Source organism: Terrapene carolina, unplaced genomic scaffold (assembly GCF_002925995.2).
Source record: "Terrapene carolina triunguis isolate 2854851 unplaced genomic scaffold, T_m_triunguis-2.0 Scaffold93, whole genome shotgun sequence".
In the NCBI taxonomy this organism is placed as follows: domain Eukaryota; kingdom Metazoa; phylum Chordata; order Testudines; family Emydidae; genus Terrapene; species Terrapene triunguis.
In genome coordinates, this window is record NW_020664444.1 from 12,890,331 (window position 1) to 12,902,988 (window position 12,658).

Here is a 12,658-nt window from a genome sequence, read left to right on the forward strand (position 1 = left end):
CTGGCCGCCGGGGGGGGGAGAGCCGAGTCCCCCCCGGCGGCCAGAGCGCCGGGGGCCGGGCAGCGAACCCCGGCGGGGGCTCGGCTCCCCCCCCGGCGGCCAGAGCGCCGGGGGCAGGGCAGCGAGCCGCGGCTGGGGCTCGGCTCTCCCCCCCCCCCGGCGGCCGGAGCCCTGGGGGGAGGGCGGCGAGCCCCGACTGGGGCTCGGCTCTCTCCCCCCCCCGGCGGCCGGAGCGCTGCGCCGCCGCCCCCCTCCAGGTGCCGCCCCAAGCACCAGCTTGGGTGCTTGGTGCCTGGAGCCGGCCCTGCCAGCGCCCCATCCAAATCGCCTCTTGCAGCATCGGCGGAAACTATGTCTATGCACTGTCTCCTGCAGTATGCTCCTAACTGACCTCACTTGGCCTGAAACTGTAGCGTTTGACTCAGGCCCTTCAAATCCAAAAGCATAATCCTTTGCTGCTTGAGCCGAGCTTAGCTGTCTTGATGCAGTAGGAGAATCAAAAACTGCCTATGTGGCCCAGCCCATAGAGGGAGACACATGCCCACATTTTGCTAACGGGGGAGGGGCCGGGGTTACATATTTTTCTTCCCTTTTGGTGTGGGGATCTTTGACATGGATGGACTGCTTGATTCTAGCCAGTGCTAGGTGTAATGCTGGCAGCCAGTTGTGTCTGTGCCCTACATCAGGAAGGTGGTGCTGCCCTCTTGAACCTTCCTTGAGCCAAACTGGTCAGTTAGAGGACAACTGTATGCCTCACAGAGGATAGTAATGAGCCTGTTATGCTTATCAATGGTGTGTAATGGTGTAGGAGACTTTGTCACAGCCCAGAACCCCACTGGGCTAGACACTGGCCCGTACTTATTGTCACGTGCAGGAGTAGCCACCTCGGCTGTGATAGTGTTGGCTTTTTACGAGCTAATAACGGTTGGGCCTGATTAATACTTGGATGAGAGCAAATGTGAAGTACTGCCACAAGTGGTGGTGAAGATTCAGGGAATGGGCTTTTCCTCCCAGTGATCTCTACTGAACTGTGGCTGTGGGTGGTGGTATGAGGCACCATGCTATGCTGCCTTTTGCATGAGCGCTACCTTTAGCCCACGTGGTCGGTCCAGAGCCCAGGCCCCGCTTTCAGCCTGGGCTACACTTAAAAGAACTCTTTGGCCCGTATAAGCTGTCTCTCTGCGAGGCAGATTTACACGTCTAGCCATGCCAAGAGCCCTTTGTAGAGCAGACTCTTCACAAGCGTAGGGCTGGTAAAATTCCAGCTTGGGTAATTAGTGTCCCACCACTAATTACCCAAAAGTGGTTTTCACTTCCTGGGCTGATGTGTGGGGTGCTGCAGCTCAGCAGTGTTAAACTGCTATTGCCCAGAAGTGGCTGCATTTCGGTATCAGTAAACTAATTCCTGTCTGTGCATATGACCATACCTATAACGTGACAGTGCCGAGGGATAAAAGGCGTGCCATGCATGAATTGTCTCCAAAACGCAGGTTTTGACCCCCCCTCCCCCCCCCCCCACACCTATCTCAGCAAAAGCAAGCACTAGCAGAAATCATGAGAGGGTCGGGTCTGGCAAGCCAAATGCAAGGATCATGGCTGGCTAAGGACATGCTTGCATATTTGGTCCATGAGCTTTGTTGCATAAATGCTTGAGACTAGCCCTTTTGGCACACCAGGCAAAAGTGGGTAAAAAATACTAACACATGATTCCACTGCACCATGCTGCCCCCTTCCCTGGGTGTCTGCAGAGCAGTCAGACACCAGTCACTAGGTGTAGTTTAGCAAGGCCTGATTTCCACCATGTAAAACCATGCTGGTCAAAGCTGAGGGGCTCGCCCCTTCCTCACCTGACCCCCAGCATGCCCTTTTCAGTGCCATTCCCCCACAATTATTGACAGCAGCATATGCCCCATAATGGACTAGCTTGCTTTGCTAATTTGCAGTTTTTCGAGCGGCCGGAGGGAGTTTGGTGGGTGATTAATACAATTGACTCAACCACCATGACTTGCTTTTCAGTAGAAAGTTTTCCTTCCTTTCTGAAAGCCGGGTCTGGGGAAGGTGCCAGGAAAGGGCATTCGCTACACTGAAGCAGTGGCATTAGAATGCCTCGTCCCTCAACCCCAGCACATAATGGACGGCTGCGAAGCGGTACGTATTCCAGTGAGCAAGCTGTCACTAGTATTAGTGCAAGAGGCAAAGCTCTTGCTATGGCTTTATATAAAGAGAAATTTAACGGCAGCTACTCCTATTGGTCCAACAGGAGCAAATGCCCCTTGAGGAAGGCCCATTGGCTTCTTCTGGGTCGCATACCGTATGGGGTAGTGCGTCAGTGCTTAGCTTTAAGTGATGCTAATTAGTTCTCTGCTGTGAAACACCCAGGTACTTCAGCGGCAAGCCTCCCAGCATTAATTTTGACTCCTGCCTCCTCCCCGCAACCTCACTGAGTTTCGCTTTTCCTTTTTTTTCAATGTAACCTTTACACAGTAATAGGACCTGGCTTCACAAGCAGGTTGATCACTTTCTGCCCCAAAACACACTGAGAAACTGGGCATTCCCCGGCACTCTCTGACTCTTTCAGAGGACGGGGTCAGTAGGCCAAGGCATTGCCAACACAGCGCCACTGCCGTTTTTTTTGGGGGGGGGGAGGGGAGTACAAGTCACTGCCATTTTGTTTTTCACCTGCTGAAGGGCAAATAATCCAAGCCAGCTGGGGCTGAAGGGGGGGGGGGGGGAATGGCCAACATGGCAGACTAGGTTAGTGGGAAATGCTGACCGGCTCGAACATGAAGCCCTAGAGAAATGAGCACAGTACAGCTAAAGCCAAAGGTCACAGAGCTTGAGCTGCAGCTTAGTTTTGCCTTGTCTAGGCACTGGGTGGGCCTCGTTTTTCATTAACAGTGGGCTAGTTAAACTACAATGCAGCTGGAGCAACAAAGGCTCAGGCGCGGCTAACTGAGGGGGCTGGCCCATGGCAGAGTTTGCCAACCCACTCTGCTGACCTGCTGCATTCATGTGACCCAGAATCTATTCTGGGTTTGAAGCGGCTCCTCCAATGTGGGTCAGGCTCAGTCAGTCCTGCCCTCCCTCCCCCATTTCCTCTAGAGGCCCCAACTACCCCCAGCACCCAACTGTACTAGGCACACGCACATCCTGTCCTGAGGTGGTTACAGTCTAAAGCGGCAGGACAGATTTCTTGGGCGGAGGGAGGGGGATTTCAGGGGATTGGTGGCTTGTCTGCTGCCCTGTCTGGCGCCTTTCCCAGCTCACAGTTAGCAGGTAGGCTCCAGCACAGCTGCAGAGCAGCGGCACGGCACTCATGTCCTGAAGGGCAATGAGGCCTATTTGGCCACGTGCTACTGATGCTAGCGGGAGCTGCTCCAACCAAACCAACGCTCAGCCAGCGCCGGTCCCTTACCTGAGCACAGCTTAGCGCCAGCAGCCTGGCTGGCTGCAAAAGGCAGAGGAGCAGCCCTGCCAACGTGCCCGTCAGTACCGATAAATACGGTAGACGCAGCCCACACACGTGAGCCGTCAGCAAGGCAGACGTGCAGCGCTGCTGCGCATGGGTTATGGGCCATTACAGTTCCGACAGCCTCGCCTGGCTGAGGCAGCACTACCGTTCAGCTCAACCTCAAGCCAGCACTTTGCCCCTCCACGTAGGGTTGCCAACCTTCTGATTGCAGCCTTGCCCGGGCCCACACCTTCCCCGAGGGCCTGTCCCTGCCCCGCCCCTTCGCCGAGGCTCTGTTCCCCACACACGCCATCCCCCGTCACTTGGTCTCCCTCACACACAGTTTCACTGGGCTGGGGCAGGGGTTTGGGGTGCGGGCTCTGGAGTGGGACTGTGGATGAGGGGTTCAGGGTACAGGATGGGGCATGGGCACTGGGCTGGGGGTGTAGGCTCTGGTGTGGGGCTTAGGGGCTTGGGGTGCAGGAGGGGGCTCTGGGCTGGGGCTAAGAAGTTTGGCGTGTGGGAGGGGGCTCAGGGCTGGGGGTTGGGGCTCCGGGTGGGAGTTTGCATGCAGAAGGGGATGCCGAGGTGGGGCTGAGGGGTTCGGAGTGCGAAAGGGGGCTCAGGGCTGGGGCAGGGGGTTGGGGCATGGCAGGGGGTGAGGGGTGCGGGCTTTGGGCAGCACTTACCTCAGGCAGTTCCCGGAAGCGGCTGGCATGTCCCTCTAGCTCAGGGGTCCCAGGGAGCTCTGTGCGCTGCCCCAGTCTGCAGGTGCTGCCTCCGCAGCTCCCATTGGCCATGGTTCCCAACCAATGGGAGCTGTGGAGCCGGCGCTAGGGGTAGGAGCAGCACGCAGAGCCGCCCTGGCTGCCCTTGCACCTAGGAGCCAGAGGGCCATCGGCCGCTTCCGGGAGCCACGCAGAGCCAGTTGCTGCGGCCACCCGGACTTTTAACAACCTGATCAGCTGTGCTGACTGGAGCCACCAGGGTCCCTTTTCAACTGGGCGTTCCGGTCGAAAACCTCCAAGTGCTGCAAGATTACATGATTCCCATGGTGGCCCGAATAATAAGCAAAGCTGGGTGACAAGCAGTGAGACTGCAGCAGAGGCTGCCAGCAGCCTCTTAGCATTTCCCAACACAGCACATTTCACAAGCCCCTCGCTGCAGAGACACATTTCCTCATTTCGGGGGGGAGGAGAGCAACAAATGTTGGAAATAGCACGTGTCTCTCATTCAGAAGATGCCTGTCCTGCTGCCTTTGCTGCAAGGCAGATCAGCTTCAATCCCAGACAGGCTCCTCTGCAGCTGAACTGATGGAATATGGATAATCCTCAGGTGTTTACAGGTACTTGCTCCTTCCGGGTTAATGTGCTGTGCTCTGCCCAGGTTTGGCAGCATCCCTACCTCTCCGCTAGCCTACTTCCCATTTGTTATTCTTCGTCTTACGATTCAGTGCGTCGTTATTGGCGTAATGAGCTATGCACCTGTGGCCAAAGTGTAACGAAAAGAGCTAGACTCTTTGGATAGCTGTCAGCGGCAGGTATAGCGTCCCTAGGACAGCTTACTAGATGTAGCTGTTGATCCCCTGTGTCTATTCTTTCCCAATTGAGTGGCAGATTGCTACGTCACTTGCTGGCTTGTCTGCCCTCTCTCTCCTTTAGCCCAGGGTCAGGCATGGTTTCTCATCGTATTTGGATGAGAAATCTTTTACGAGCCCTGATAATTTGAGACACTCTCTTTTCTCCTACTTCCTGGTGTGCGACTGGGCTCTCACCTGCTCCTCTGGCACTTCAGCAGCACGGTCGCTCTTCACTGCAGTCGGACGGTGCTTTGTATCACCCCATGACAGGAGCACGTGCAGGCCCCAGTGCAGATCAGGGCACCATTCTGCTAGCTGCTATACACACACAGACTGAGAGGCAGCCACTGCCCCCAAAGCGCTAACTAGACAAAGGGCAGAGGGGGGAACGGAGGTACGAAGAGGTGAAGGGATGCGCCCATGATCCCCCAGCAGGTCAATGACAGAGGCTGAAATAGAACCATGTCTCCTGCCCTGTGGCAATAGCCACTAGAGAACACTGTCTCCACTGAAACTGCCCCCAGGTCCATCAGTATTACTAGGTTTAATCTCTCTCGCTACATATCAATTATTAAACCCTAGTGCCCACAGCACATTATTAGTAATACATTAATTTCTAAGGTGTCCAGCACCACAGCATCTAGGCATACTTTGTGCGGTGCCAGAATAAACACAGATTGCATTCTCCCCCCGGCCCTCAAATATTACGGCACCAAACTAGCTAACCTAGCAGTCCCATGCAGGTGGATGCAGCAGGCTAAAATCCAGGAGCGTCTAAAGCCCACTTAAGCGAAAGCCCCTACAAAGAGAGGAGCTTTAAACTGTGCGCTAACAGACATAGCTAGGGGCACCAGCTCCTGAGGACACTTGCCCCTCTAGGAGATGGTGTGCCAGCCAAGCGTGGGTACCATGATGTGCATTGGGGCAGAGAGGGGCTCAGATACTTGGGCCTTAGGGACACCTGCGCCCTAGGGACAAGGGTCCAGATCCTCTAAGTATTTAGGTGCCTAATTCCCAGTGAAATCAATGGGAGTTAGGCACCTAAATACCATTGAGGATCGGGGCCAGCACCTGAAATTCCTCGCAGCAGTGAATAGGCAGCCAGTACAAATTACGTAGAAGAGATTAGATACTCTCTCTGTTTTGACCTACTTAAAAAGCACAGTTAGCCAGTACCAGATACTTCAAAGGACAGGTTAGGAAACCCCGCAGCAGGCAGTTATAGGATAATCTACTGGGGGGGGCAGTTTCTCCCTAAACCCTGGTGCATTGTGTTTGAGAAAATGTATTAATGTGGAGCATCTTGTTCTTATGTCCCTTGGTGTGAACACAGAAAGTGGTCCTTACCCTTTTTAAAAGTGTGAATGCCAAGCCTTCAGTATCAGCACCATCTATTGGTGAAATTCACTGGGAATAGCAACAGCAGCCCTTGGTTCTCATGCAGTTTTCTCACCGTCTTCAAAGCCAGGCTTAAATCTGGTTGGCTGTAGGCGTCTCTCCCACACGCAGTTAAAAAAATCCCCAACTGCTAAATGTCAGCAAGAAGTGGGAGTATAATTGTGAATTTTAATCAGGATCAGCCCCCTGCTAGAGGTGCTGGATTGCTATTCAGGCCGAGTACAAAGCGCACAAGATTCCCTGAGACTGTGACATTCCAGAATGTGCCCTACCAAACACCCATGGGTGGGGAATAATATGACAGCTTTGCAGAGCAGACTGTACAGTGTACGTCACACTTTGCTACAGAAGAGCTCAACCATATTTGTAGATCGTGCACCGCACCACCACTCCAGGGACGTAAAGACAGCGTAACCAGCTTCCTGAGCATTCCCTAGCATAGGGTGGAGAACACTCGGTAGGGTGTAGAAGCAGTGCAATACTTGGCAGCCTTCTTTCTCCTCCCCCCCCCCCCGAGCAGCTGGTATAGGGGGTGGGGCTAGCTAGTCCCAGCTGTGAGAACAACACATAGGGGACAGGGCCAATTCTGGAGCATTCTTAAGGCTGCTCTGAATTACACTCCATCAGCCTGTCCCAGGATCAGGATTATGCAAAGGTGACATAAAGCCACCTTTATCCACCTACATCCTATGCTGAGAACAGCTCGGCCCAGTGACTTCATTCTAAGCACTAGAGACAAACACAGCAAATCTATGCTAATGAGGCGTTAGGGTTTCATAGCTAAAAGTGAAAAGGAGTCCGGAACTGCACCAGTTAAAGCCCCAGGAACAAAACCGACTCTGTCACCTTTCACAGCTGCCTGTTAGGTCTTTACAACATGGACAGTAAAATATATTAAACTCACATTGCAATAAAAAAGCCCACCTGAATAGATCGTTTGTAGACCGAAGTAATGATGCTGAGGGAACATCACTACAGGAACTTTTGTATTTCCTGACTTGTGCAATTTTAACAGCTTCAACCATCATGCCACAGTAACACGGTGTTTTGTCCCAATTACCTAGATTTTTTTAAACAGTATGTATATAAAGAGAAATAGCCTTTGCTGACATGTTAGCACTCCAAGGTTACGGGTAGGCTTCTGAAGATCACATGTGGTTTTGAGGTGAACTTCTCATTTGTGCCGCTGCTATTGTTTGGCTGGAGATTGTTTTGGGGAAAATTATTACCTGATGTCAAACAACACGTTAAAATCTTAGTGTAGACAAGGCAAGTTGTAATTTTAACCACCTACAGTGACCTCAATCTACTAACATGCTAAAATTACAACTTGCCTTCACTAGGATTTTAACTTAAGAATACACATTGTTTCCTAGTGTAGACGTGGCCTAAGAGTTTACACATTCTGATAGCTGAATCGTTGCGAGAGTGAACGATGGTATCTTTTAATGAAAGCATACCATTTGCCAAATATTGCAGAATGCATCAAAAAGCCTTTACACTAATTACACATCTGTGATTTTTTTGGGCATGGGAGGGGGTAAGAGATAAAGGCTTCTTAATTGAAAATGAAGACTTGATTATTTCCAAAACAGATGAACTGAAGTGTTTTTAAACTGGGTTTTTTTCTTGCCACACTCAGCTTTGTAGATGATGCTTGTGGGGAGATTTTAATCAAGTAATGGACCTGCAGCTTCACAGCATTAGAGTGCCAATGTCATTCAGACCTCACTAGGAGACCCCATCACTGCTATTTTTGGTGCCTTGGACGATTTAGATATGTTGTAGCAAGAGTACCCTGTAAGAAAAGGTTATTTCTCCCCTATGCCTGGCATAACATGAATTATCCTGATCATAATTTGAATCAGTCTCCCCATCATTTTAATCAGATTTAGATAACAGGAAATGCTATTGTGATTTCAATTCACGGTCCAAGTACCATGGAATTATGCAAGTCCACTAAATGGTGACTAACCCATTAGTCTGAAAGCTAATTTACCTTTTTAACGAAAAGCAAACTGTAGGTCTACATTCCCCCAATCCGCGCTCTGCATTATGCTTAACGTGTCATTTCATTTACATGCTTTAGCTGCAGAGGGTTTGGGTTTTTTTTTTTTAAATAGACACTGTTAGCTGTTGCTGTAAATATGGACACAGACAAAATACACAATGAATAGCAAACAGCACAATGATGACTTTCCACACTCCCACCTCAAACTGAAACATTAGGAAACATGAGCAAAGAGAGCTGGTTTGCAAATTAAAATAAATTGAGGTCAACAATTTACACTGATTAAAACCTGTGATGATAAAATATTCCCAAACATGAGAAGGCTAAGGATACAAGGGTGTTTTAATAGATTCCAGCTAACAACCCCACCCAAAATGTTACACTTGCTTTACAAAAATTCTACATCTTTACAAAGAAAAAGTAAAATCTGGAGAGACAGAATGAAAGGACCCAGTCAGATCCCCTCTACCATAAAATCCTTCATTACCCACTACAGCGCCTGACTCACACTGACTCACTCCCGGGATTTTTTCAACCTTAATCATGTTCTTTTGTTTGTTAATTTCCCCATATTTTTTAAATACCAAATCTTTAAGCTGGGTTGGCACATCAGCAGATAGGGAGCCTCCGCTGACATGTTATCAAAGCGGGCCTCCCCTCCCACCCACTAACAAGCCCACAGGATGTACGTGAGGCACATGTTTAGGTTGGACATTGCAGGGAGGGAGGGCATAGATGGTGGGGCTTGGGATTTATTCTGGCAATTATAATGGTATAATTATGGTAAATTTCTCAGCATAGGCAAGCCCTAAAACTCTGCTATTCTTTAGGCTTCTCCCACTGCACCTCTCTTTCTACATTTCCCAGTAGCCTGAACCCCATAATTGTGCTCTATGTCCCAGCAACCTCCGGCCCCCTCCAGACAAGCAATTTTCCCACTCTCCCCCCATTCCAAGATTCAGAAGCATGACTCCCTGGCCCTGTAAGGCCCCCTGCATCCCACCCCCAATCCATGTCTCTCACTGTCCCCTACCCCTACTCAGAACTGCTGCCCTTGGGAACGCCACCATCCATCGGCCTCCACCCCACATTGCTGGCTTGGTCCGGCACTCAGCCTGGAGTCAGGAGGAGCCTACGTATGTCTGTAAAGGGATTAAAGTAATTTTCAATGTTGCTCTGCACACATGTGAAAGCAGCTCTGGCTTAGACCCTCAGGTAAGGGAAAAAACAAGCAGGATCAGAAAAGTTACCCTGTCACTTTAAGGTACACACCCTTCTTTGTACGACATCTCCCGGCCCACGCAATAGGAGTCAGAACCCAGCTTTCTTCAGTCTGATCCAAAGAGAAAACCACCAGACAAAAAGGGTAGCTGGCCGCAGCTAGGCAAAATGAAACACTACGTCCCTTGCAATCATGTTATGTGGGCAACCTGTGTAAGGCAGATGGACAATATTCCAGCTCCTCAGGTGCTCTGACCCTCTTTCGTCCCTGGGCTAGATGAGTTGCCTCTTCCTCCTTTTATAGAATCCCTACTCTAATGAGTAGGGATTCACTCGTTTCCTGCCTTTCTCAGCATTTCCTCATCAACTCTTTATGGGTATGTCTACACTTCAAGCTGGAAGTGTAACTTTCAGCTCGAGAGACATACCCATGAAAGCGCTGATCCAGCTAGCATGCCAGAGTATAGACACACCTGCTCATGTGATGGTTGTGTCCAGGAATTAACAAGTATTGGAAGGAAATTATTAGAGAGATTCATCTTCTGACAAAGTGACAACTGCCTCGAGATCCCCTTACCGTCTTACTTAATGCTCCAGTAATGGAGCTACATTTTAAACAGGACAAATTGATGATTTTTTTTTTTTATGGTTAGCCGCAAGACTTATACTGCACATTTTGGAAAAATGTGACTTCTCTGCAAGTGTGATATAGTAAAATATGGACTGTCCTTGTAATGGAAAAGCTTTCACACCAAGTATGTTCACAAGAGAAGTACCAAAAAGAGAAGTATTTAGAAATTTGGTCACCCTTTTTAGCAGAGGAGGCTCCTTAGTCAGCAAGCCCAGAATGTTTATCCAGGTTCTTGGAATATTAACCTGATTCTGAAGGAGTCCTATACAATAAAATATTAACATACTATATTGTAACTGTGCCTTAATAAAAAGTTTTTTAAAAATAGTGACCACGTGAGGGGGTAGATCCTCAGGGTATGCACCTAGTGGCTTGGATGGGATTGTTCTCAGGGTGGCTAGCCCTTCCCACTGCCACAACTACACTATTTTTAGTACACTAGCTCAATCAGAGCTAGGGTGACCAGATTGCAAATGTGAAAAATCGGGATGGGGTGGGGGTAATAGGTGCACCTATATAAGAAAAAGCCCCAAATATTGGGACTGTCCCTATAAAATTGGGACATCTGGTCACCCTAATCAGAGCTAGCATGGATATGTCTCCTTGAGCTGGACTTTACATCTGCAGCTCAAAGTGTAGTTGTACCCTGTGTTTTGTAACTTCCCATTGCAAACCCACCCTCCCCACACCCACACCAAACTCCTCCCATATCTCCCTCCCTCCCCCATACTAAGTATATTTCTCCACAGGAAGGCCAGAAAATACAGTTGAAGCTATTTGGAGACATGGCAAGACAAATCATTAGGAACATTTTCAAGACATCAAGAACAGAGACATTAGTAGTCACCATAACTCCACTCTCCCGCCCCTCCCCCCAAAAAAACCTTCTTAGAAGTCTACTTTGGGAAGAAATGAGCCATGTGAATTACACCGGGGCGGGGGGGGGGGAGGAGAGAGAGAGAGAGACTTTCTTTTGCAGGAAGCTAGGTATAGTGGGTGGAGTTCTTTGGAAGTGGGTTTTTACTGTAAAGCTAGTTTTAACCTTTATATGGAGTGGGTGCTGCTGCTTTATAATACCCTTGCCACGTAGACAAAAACTGAAGCTTTGAGAGCATCTCGTGTACAATTGTGCATTGCTCCTGAATGGTGATTGTAGCGGATGTCCACTAGCTTATTTCAAATTCTGTCATTACCTAAATTGTTCATTCCAACCACCCAAGTAGTTAGATGCATCTATTCCACCTGATGAAACAGCACTGGGAATGAGAACACTAGATGTGGGTAAAGCACTGCAAAGCAACAGCCAGAGAAAGGATCTCTGGGTTTTTTGTACCTGTTCTGCTGGCCTGGAATGGGCAAAGCAGGAGGCAGAAAAATGAGCTTTGCGATTCAGAAGAGCAAACGGGAAAAGACCCTGCTCTATGACATCATCTCAGAGGCATTGGCCAGAAAGGGCCAAAGCTCATGGTCTTGGTTGGGGAGCAATGGGAGATGGTGGCTGCCCAGCAGAGCACCTAAACCCCATAGGAATGGAGCCTTGCATGAAATACCAAGTGGTAGTTGATTTCTCTCAGAAGTGTTAGATTTTTTTTGCTCCTCGTGTAGCTCCATGTGCCCCCTTTCCCTGCAAACCACTCTTCCTCCAACCCCCTCTTCCCAGAGGGCTACAGAGTCCAAAAAGACTTCCCTCCTAAGCCCTGCATGACTGGTATTCCTGTCACAATGCAAAATGATTTCATAACCACTTAACATTAGTGCAGCTCTGCTGCACAAGGAGTGTTGCTATATAATTTAGTCATTTATAGTACACGGGGGCCATAAAAATTATTCATTAAAGCACCAATCAATCCTACAAAATGATGCATACAGGCCCATTAACCTCAGTTGGGCACTGCAGAAGCCCACCTCAACGAATCTCTTTGCAGGCTCAGAGCCTTTCAAACTTGTTTCTCAGGAAGCTGGGGATCCTGGTTATACCGTATTTGAAAGAGCTCCTACAGTGATTCCCTCTGCACGTGGCAGTAAATTCACTTAAACTAGGCACTTGCTTTAAATATAATTGATCTGCATGTAACAACATCCCAGCATTAGGAATCCCACAATCATTTGGGTGGGATTTTCACAAGTGCCCAAGTGACTTAAGAGGAAGTCCGATTGTCCCGCGTTCCATGCACTGGGAAGTTATTCCGCCTTAATACTACTAGGGTCACTGCTGAGCTTCTGTGTTAGAGTGCAGATCCACCCCCTCTATTTTTGGTAAAGTTACCCGAGGTGTACTATCCAGAACTCTGGATTGTTCAGGATATGTTGAGGAGCTCCATCTCCAAGAGGTGGTGCACTGTCTGCAAAAGAGGGGTATAGAGTGGG